At 41.9% G+C, this 9414-nt stretch overlaps 1 protein-coding gene and 1 long non-coding RNA gene across 6 annotated transcripts in view; one reads left to right on the top strand and one right to left on the bottom strand.

Moving 5' to 3' along the window:
- grh (grainy head) overlaps nucleotides 1-9414 on the top strand; it is a 104540-nt gene that overhangs the window by 30286 nt on the left and 64840 nt on the right. The window lies entirely within an intron of this gene.
- The window catches only part of LOC113464314 (uncharacterized), an 89859-nt gene that overhangs the window by 25491 nt on the left and 54954 nt on the right, over nucleotides 1-9414 (bottom strand). The window contains exon 3 of the long non-coding RNA XR_003389143.1: nucleotides 3156-3204. This is a non-coding gene — a long non-coding RNA (uncharacterized LOC113464314). The remainder of the gene's footprint in view (nucleotides 1-3155; nucleotides 3205-9414) is intronic.

Below are 9414 nucleotides of genomic sequence, written 5' to 3' on the forward strand. Positions count from 1 at the left end.
AAAGAAACTCTGTACCGAGGAGCGTTAGATCGGAGAGAGAGAGAGAGAGAGAGAGAGAGAGGCTCGTAGCGAAAGGGAGCAAAACGGAGATGGAGAGAAGCACGTGAAACTCGGAAGAAGAGCGAGCGCGAGAATAAACGTAACTAGAGGCCGACGGGGTGAACGGAGATGGGAGATGGTAAGAGAGAAAAACTGAAAAAGAGAGCGCAAGGATAGCGTGCAGTGCACAGTGATACGCGAGCGTGCACTCGCGTCGGGGAATAGAGACAGCCGGGAGAGAAGAGAAAGATGAAAAGAGAGCAGAGCGGAGACAGGGCGTGGTCCAGCCTTGCTCTTACTTATAATTATATTTATTCGCGCAACGTAGCTACGTGGCTATAACGATTGATATATGATCGCGTCGAGGTCTCGGCTTACCGCGTCCGTTGAAATCCAGGTCTGTCGAAGATCGTAATCAGGAGGGATGACGGTGAACAAGAAATAGAGGAATTGGTTCAAAGTTCGTTTCGATGATAACGCGGCGATAGCATCTACGGTTGAATTAGTAAACGTCTGGCTGCGTTCGAAGAAGTAGACAAGGCGCATAAAGCGAAATGGACGATGGCGCGTCAACGACTGTCGGGGATATTGAATGGAGACGGCTAAGCGTGCTCCCCGTGAACCTGTCGTCATCGTTCCCCTCCGAAAACGAACAAAAAAAATATACTTCGGCGGACAGGGAGACGATGCACGACGGTGTTCACGGATGCTCGTAAAAATCTCTGGACACTGTCAACTCGGCGAAGTAACGAGCGCCTTGACCTTTCCCGGGATTTTTTGATTTATCGCTGCGCGACTTAATGCGTGGAGACGGATCGAAGGATACCGCCTCTAGCGCTTTTCGATCTTTCTCCTCGCCGTTGCCTTTTTTCTCGATAGGTATCTTTTCAATTTACGATCTGAATACGCGAAAACGAAGCTTAAAGTGGATTTTTATGTTTCGAAATTGTAGCGCGTTCTTCAAGGCTGTCACTAATTTGTTGCCACCATAAACCGGCGATACTGATATATAAAATCTGGCCGAATCGGCAATTCTATTTGGAGACTAAAATCGGTTTAATTACGCAAACTGCGAACACCCTAAGCTTCCTTCCTCATTACGCATTAAGCGCTCGCGTAACCGCTCCGCCCGTCGTGCCAATTAAAGATAAAACTGTATTCCATTTCCAAGGAAATCACACGCACCATTTTTCCCGTTCTACGTTTCCTTATCTTTTATCTCGCGCGAAATTAAGTCCCTACTTTATTGGACTGCTACCGGCGAGAGTAGCACGCGCGTTCGCGATAACGCGTGCCGAAACTTTCTCTGGAACGCAACGCGTCCTCTGCAACAGTCTCGATATGCAAATCGTGTGGAAACTTTCTGTGAGGCTGACAGAGATGCTTGCGCAAGATCGACACTCCGCTCACATTAATTGATAGCTCAATTTTTCGTACTAATGAAATTTCGAAGGAAATACAAATGTTGTTGGAAATGATTGAAAATTAATATCTGATAACGAGTATCCCACAAGAATTTTTTTTATATATCGCGAGTTCAGGATTTAACATGTTTTTAATCTTGACACTTCAAGATTTGTATTACTGTCTTCGGAAACTGTACTATATCTTTATGTATAAGATCAAAACGAGTATGGAACGTTTATCTAACTCGCGGAAAATCGAGTTGATCCAAGCGTAGAGAAAAGTTAATTCGTTCCGAGATGATAAGTTGAAAGTTCTACCGCTTATCGGCGTCGCCGGTTATGCGAGCGGACAGTCGACACACGCTTTTGCTCGCCGGAGCGTAAATTCGTCAGGGCGAAGTGGTGAAACGACGTCGTTTCGCGCCAAGCCACGGGTACATCCGTCGCGAAAACCGTCGACGTGCGCAAAACGTTCTAGGCGATTTCTATACGAGCAACGGGCGAAAAAACTTCGAAGAATTCTGCTCTCCCCTCGATAACTCGAACCGATCTCTGAACCAAACCGAACGATTCTCCTCGAGAGAGACGCGATCGCCGCTGCTTTTCAACGAACTTGTTTTTCTTCAGGACGACGGCAGAGCAGGCGTGCCGCGTTCGCCTGGTCGTCGCGACGCGGCATACCTTCCTTCGGGAAAGGAAGACAGAGGAAGGGCTGTGGGGTGAAAGTGGCCGAAGGAGGTCGGGGACGTGTAAAAGGGGATCCGTGTTCGTCCGGGTTACCTTCCAGGTGGTACTCATATACAAATTATGGTAATCACCCGATCGATTCCCTCTTCGCGTCGCTCTTTGTTAGCCCCTTTACTCACTTCTCAGTCGTCGATGATGGAACCGTATTCGTTTTCCTCGGACGGATCCACTGTTCGTGTCCAATTGCTCGTGACGCGGATACCCTCGCCTTTTGTTATTTTGATCCGTTTCGTAACTCGATAAGAAGGACTCTAACATGTTTGCGCGAACACTTTCCCCGGTTGAATGAGACATCAAAGAAAAATCCATTGATGGGAATTTTAGATTCAATTTTATAACAGAACTATTAAAATACTGAACGTTCTTTCAATATTCTCTAATTGCAGTAATTAATAATATTCAGATGATCAGGAATTATAAATATCGATCACAACCAAATCGAAAGCCTGTATCGATATTTTATGTAATCCTTATCTCACACATAATTATTTTATGTACACCGAAACCGCATCGCAGTCAATGATACGCGAGTAATTCGAACCAAATATAATTTAGGATAGTCACACCGTATAATCCTCCACACGTAATATAATTCAAGATATTTATTACCACTCGAGAGTACGTTTTAGTAGGACAACACGTCAAGAGTCTACATATAATTTGTCATATAAACCTCGTCCGGTAATTTACGCTCATTCAAGACTGTCGAATACCTCTTATCAGGCAATCCATCAATCATACGATACAGTCAATAATTCAATCGAAAGCTGCGGAAATCCAAATTTTTCTCAACCACTTGCTTATGCAAACATAAATTTCAGGAATTTGCAAATGTCCCAGTGAAATTTAAATGAAATTTGCATAATTGAATAAACGTAATGTTGACGATAATTGATAAACGAATTCACGATTTTTCAATATATATAATTTAAAAGTAATTACAACTGGTTTTATACAACTCACCAATTTTGTGTACGATGGATTTTCAGTACGTGGAAGTCATAATTGTCCCCTGAGAACATACATTTCAATTATTAAGTATTGTAATCATTTCTACGTAAAACAATCACAGACATGTTTCACAAGAAAGATACTATATAACATATTATAAAACACACAATAAAACATAAATTTCAATAATTTTTTTAAACAGACATTAATTGACAAACACCGTAATCGTGTCGCCTGACAACTTAATTTATCAAGGAAAGATCGGTTGAATAACCAAGAATGTCCTTTGCAAATAATTTTCTTGCACTAAGTATTCTAATCAAAGCCACAGCATACGCTCTAAGACATTAATTGACGAACACCGTAATCGTGTCGCCTGACAACTTAATTTATCAAGGAAAGATCGGTTGAATAACCAAGAATGTCCTTTGCAAATAATTTTCTTGCACTAAGTATTCTAATCAAAGCCACAGCATACGCTCTATGACGCAACAATTCTTCGTCCGTGGCGAATGAAAAAAATATAATAAGTTCACAGGTGCTCGGCTAAGCTCGAGTCTATCCGAAAGGTCGGCGTTAAGCACGAAACGGAAAGGAAGGCGCGGATGATTTCGAAAGGTAACCGTCGCGAAAGCGAAAAAACGTTGATATACTACTCGAAAGACCTTTGGGAAACGCGTTTAAGTCGCGTGGATGGCTCGTGTATAATTCATTCGAAATGCCATTTCACTTATTATGACTGATTGAATTTAATTACCCCTCTTATTACTCGATTTGCAGATTAAAGATTAAACATCGGACTTGAAGATCGCCTCCAGCTACGGAGAAAGTGATTTATATTATTATATATTACTTAACGCGATGAACAGAGAAACAGTAGACAGAAAATATTACATTTTTATTTTATCACTGACTAATTCTCAATACTTCCATTCTATAATAATTCTTTTACGCCAGCCACCGAGCGAAGTGGGGAGACATAATTGATCCCGCGCACGCGATTGCAATTCACCGGATCGTTTATCGTGGTGCGTGCAATGTGCAGCCAAACGGCAAACAAGGAGGTTCCGTGTTAGCGAATAGTCGATACAATCTTATCTTTAACGACGGTCGCAGATTTATCTACATCTAGACCGTCTGGCCACACGTTTAAGGGTGCACGAGGACAAAATCATTCAAAATTCGTTGATCCTCGAGAGGTATAAACAGGAGAACCATGGCTGTCTCCTTGTATCGTTTCGGTAAAATTCAAGCGTCGACATTAATTTGTTTGGCAGTTTATTGCACTAACCGGGCGAGGATTTATCGTACTGCTAACGAACCCCCATTTGCATTTGAATATCCTCGAAATTGTGACGGTACAAGCATTCTCTCCTCGGACGTTTACGAAAGGACATTATCATCCTTCTCGTTCTCCTTTTCCACGATATTTTTCTCGCGGACCAGGAGAGTAAAAACGTACTGATAGTATAGCTACGCGGCCAGGATGGATAAGGACGATCGTTCGTTCCAGTTATCAGATAGCGGTCTGCAGAAAAAGAGAAAGAAACACGCGTGATGTAATGCAATTGGCGAGCAGATTGTATTGAATATAACACGCATATAGATTGATACGGCGATAACGCGATCGTTGGTAGCGAGGAGAAGGCCATTAAAGAAACAAATAGCGAAGGGTGTGCTCGGAATGAAGGAAGAGGCGTGTAAAATGGGCCGGGACAGGTAAATCGACGCGGCGAATAGATAACGTATCTGCGCGCGGTGTTTAAACAACTTTTCCTTTCCCCTATATATGTATATTTTTTTACCTCTCGCGTTTCTTATACTCTCTTTTTTTTTCTCCCGTTTTATATTGCTTTAATTACGACATCTCGCGGTGTCGAATGCTCTCAGCCACCTGCCCGATATTTTATCACGGGGAAACGGTGGAATTTCTTGGCCCATAATCGGTTCACAGTTTCCTCTGAGGGAATCGTAAACAGGCCAGGGGAATTTAAAATCAGTGTTTTTGTCACTTCGACGTTATCACTGTCATCTTATTTCTTACATCATCTATTTTTAATCAAACGTACGCGACTACTCGAGCTAATGCAACTGATTTCATTAAGCCTACCGGGCAGATCTACCGAGCAGATTCCACTTTAAGTTATCGATTATATTATCGTGTTTTTTAAATGTAAAACAGGTAGCTGAAAACTGTCATGTAAAACGTGCGCTAAATATATCTATAATATATATCCGATCGTTAAGGCACGAGTGCTACCGGTGAAAACTCACGCGTCGAATTTTATCCGTAACGAAAAAAAAATAGATATCTAGAGCTTTACGCAATATGCAACATAGATATTTAGTAATGGACACTAAATTCCAGATAATGGCGTACTGACCTTCCCTACCACGGTAGCCGAGGTACTTGAACGGCTTTACCGAATCGTAACACCGCTTGAATGGGCGTTAAAATTGCGAACAACGTGCCGTAAGTCATACTCGGTGGCGACAATTTCACCGGGTAAAATGTCTCGCATTATTCCGTAATTACTATCCACGGTCCAGGGAGCATGGCTAGGGTATCGACACCGCGGCTCGCCGCGTCGCGACAATTAGTCGCGCTCATTAATAATCGTTATCGTCTCGCGGATCGTCGGATTTATTATCCGTCGTTTTCTACTACGGTTGCTGGGTGTTCGCCGTTGTACCGACGCCGTTTTCACTTGGAAACAGGTCCCCTCCGTGTTATCGGACCGAGTCCGAAATTAAACAGCGAGACGCGAAATTACTCTACGACGACGCGGCATAAATATTACGTAATTACATTGACTACTTGCTTCCCCGTTATCGCCCGGTGAACTTTTCCGAGGTACGTAGTAGTACAGGTCGTTGGTAGTCGACAGATAAATTTCACCCACGTATCGACGATGATATCGACTTATTCAACGCTACCTATCTGCGTACAACCCTGTTCAGAAATCTCTAGATGCATTATAACACCGGTAGAGCAAGACGTTGCACGGATATCCTTAAAACGAATTGTACTTGCGATATTTAAATGAGCAGACGTCTGAGAAAAAGTCAGATCTTGATAGAGGAAATTAATGAATAAATCTAAAGAAACTGCTAAGTAATAATTGTTATCTGATTACGATTAAAGTGATTTTCTACGATTTCTAGTCTAGAATTTTTATCTGATTTCTTAACAGTCAATAAATATTGCACGTAAGGATTGAAAGTTAGAGTTAAAGAAAGACTTCTGATAGCGAGTGTACGCGCTCGTGATTTAGGAGCGTATCGGAAATAGATCCGTGGCCGCGATCGAAACGCGCCGATGCTAATTTATCGATCTCGGCAATAAATCTGCCAACGCGACTCCGCGGCTCGGGCTTTTTCAGATCGTACAGTTGGTTATTAAATTGACGTCAGCCCCGTCGGCTTTCCACGCGCGGAAGCGTGGGTGGCTGGATTAAATAAGTTCGCCAGTAGATAACGATGGAATTTTATCTTTCCGTTTGACAAAAAACATCGTGGTAATTTGTCCCGGGCGAGTGGTTCTACCACCCCCGCGTTCGAACTAAACTTAATTAACGGCAGGCAAAAACTTGTGTGAAATGCAAATAGAAAATGTAATCGATGGGATGATAAAATTGTTTCGTCTGCGAATATTATACAAACACATTCGTCACGTTTGACGTTATAAATATAATATTAGAAATTAAACGGAATGAACAAGTACTGATCAAGACATTATTACTTATGATTCTCTCATTTCGTATCGGGTTAACAAGTTTTAGACACTTGGGAGGGAACACGAAAGGAAAGAAGATGTATCGAATAAATAGCCACTTCTGTCGCAGCTGGGTTGACCAGGTCTGAAAAAGGGCAATCGCGAGACAGTTAAAGGACTGGTTCCGTGTACGTCGCGGGGAACGATCGGCCGATGAGTATAAAGCGGGCCGTTGCTCGCAGTCTGATGAGTTTTAACGCTCGCCACTCGTCGACGACCGGGCACCATTAAAACGTATGTCCGCGTACCACCTCCCCTGCCTTTCCCAGGTTCCGCGATTAAAAGCAACAGTTTCTCGCTGTTCGATTCGCGATTAAGCCGGACCCGAGCGAACTCACGCCCCACGATTTCCAATGCCGCGGTGGAAACATCAGCGCGAAGTTACCGAGGATCAATTAATAAACGGTCGAGTTGATTATGGGAATCGAACTGCGTGGGCGGATCCCAGGGACACGTAGATAGTTTCCAGGATTTCTCGTTCACGTTTAATGTCGCTGGTTCGAGTCCTAAGAAAGCTTTACGAACGATCGCGCGCTCGATTTCCGATTGGAAATCCATGGGAATGCTCGAGTCGGATAGGTTCTACGTGTGTTGGCCGGCGTTATTGTGAACAGGAATTACCACGGCCGCGTTCTTCTCTTCAATTTGCCGGGAATTGTTACAGCCATGAAGATTTGCGCGAGGATTCACGGGAGCCCAGTCGCAGTCGCTCGTGAATGAGCCTCGTCGTTTCGTTCCACTGGCAATTACTGCTTACTATCGATTATCGCGCCGTCTCTACGGCGAATATAAATAGACGCGGCGGAGTGAGATCTCTCGGAACGGTTAACTAAAATATTTTAAAGCGTCGTAAAAAAGGAATTAACGGTAGTAAAAATGTACTTGAGAGCAGAACGTTGAGTAAAGAAGGAGCAACAGGTCTGATCGGCAATTGTACGTCTCATTAATAACTGCCCTGTGGAATATAAATGGGAACAACGTATCAGAATGTGTGATTAAATAAAACGGTTCATCCCATAAATAAAATAAATGAATATTTCTCTTGGAGCGTTATTGGAAAAAAAAAATAGATAAATGTCCTGAACGATCAAATTGCATTTCACCTGTGACAAAGTTGCACTTAGGAAACAGATTGGAAACAGTGACTAAAAATAGATAGTCGACGCTGGGAACGAAAGCAGACGTTAAACGTGGTTATCGACATTTATGCTACCGGTTGTTAAGGTTTTTCATAGACGTCTTTATCACGTTTCTATATCTTCGCACTATGCGTTCCTGTCGTGTACACGCCGATTCCAGGTTCTGGAGTAGATTAAATGTTGCGCGGAACTCGGAAAAAGGATAAGAGAAAATTAGAAAAAAGGACGCTAGAGGATCGATATGTTTATCAAATCTACGCGTCGGACGTCTAGTGTACGTGAAATGTTGCTACACGAGTAGTTTAGTCCTGTTCCAATCTCAGGTGCCGGTAGTGAGAGTGGCGACTACCGATCGGTTTTCGTATGCGCGAAATCTTGACACGTCTAAAGCGAGTTTACACGATCCAATTTAGTCGATCCAAAAGAATCATAACCAGAACAAATCGTGATTTTCACTCGAATTTGTCGTGTTAAATCAACTGTATTATTACATCAAACTGAATGTATAATAAATTCCTCTTAAATTGTCACTGTGATTAATCATTTAATTCACATAATACTTTATATTACATATTTATTTTAATAAAATTTTTGTTAAATCAATTATATTATTTACTTTATATTGTTATTTTGACTAAACTATTTACGTAGCTTTCAAATTAGTAAGATCAGTTAAACGAAAGCTTGCATTAAAGTTTGGTTCGACACCTGCGTCCAACAAGGGATTCCTGTAAGAGATTAGGCGAAGCCTTTTTCCAATCGCTGGCTGCGAAAGTGGTTCCGCTTTTCAGATTAATTTCTTGCTCGGTTCATTCGTCCGGAAAACGACATGTCGCGTCCCCCACGAAAAATTATGCAATTTCGCACTGACCGGGATAACTGGATAATCGTATGTCATCGAAATTTCACTCAGCACCGCGTTGCACAACTCGACGCAATTAATTCATGCTACATTTCACCCGGCTCTTGATTTTTCTCTATTTTAATTGGAACTTATCCTTTATCGGCTTTCTCAAGAATATTTATGCATAGAATTAAATTAAATACTTGGTTCATTAATGCATTCAGCAATTTTAAAACAAATCGATTAGCTACCGGATTTGCAACATACTTTGACAGCTATATCTTTTTCGAAACTTTTAATAACGAACAAGTGTAATAATAAATGCAAATGTAACGCAATTTTATAATATAACACACGAATAAATTAATATCTCTAGTTAGAGACAATGTTTATAGAAACATATTAAGGATGTATTGGCTATACAGTCAATCCCAAAAGTTTATGCACTTTAGAAACGCATTTTTTAAAAAGAAATCAGACGTCGGAAGAACAGTGCTAATAATAAACAACAAA

The sequence above is a fragment of the Ceratina calcarata genome, unplaced genomic scaffold, assembly GCF_001652005.2.
Source record: "Ceratina calcarata isolate Rehan_Ccalc_2016 unplaced genomic scaffold, ASM165200v1 scaffold329.2, whole genome shotgun sequence".
NCBI lineage: Eukaryota > Metazoa > Arthropoda > Insecta > Hymenoptera > Apidae > Ceratina > Ceratina calcarata.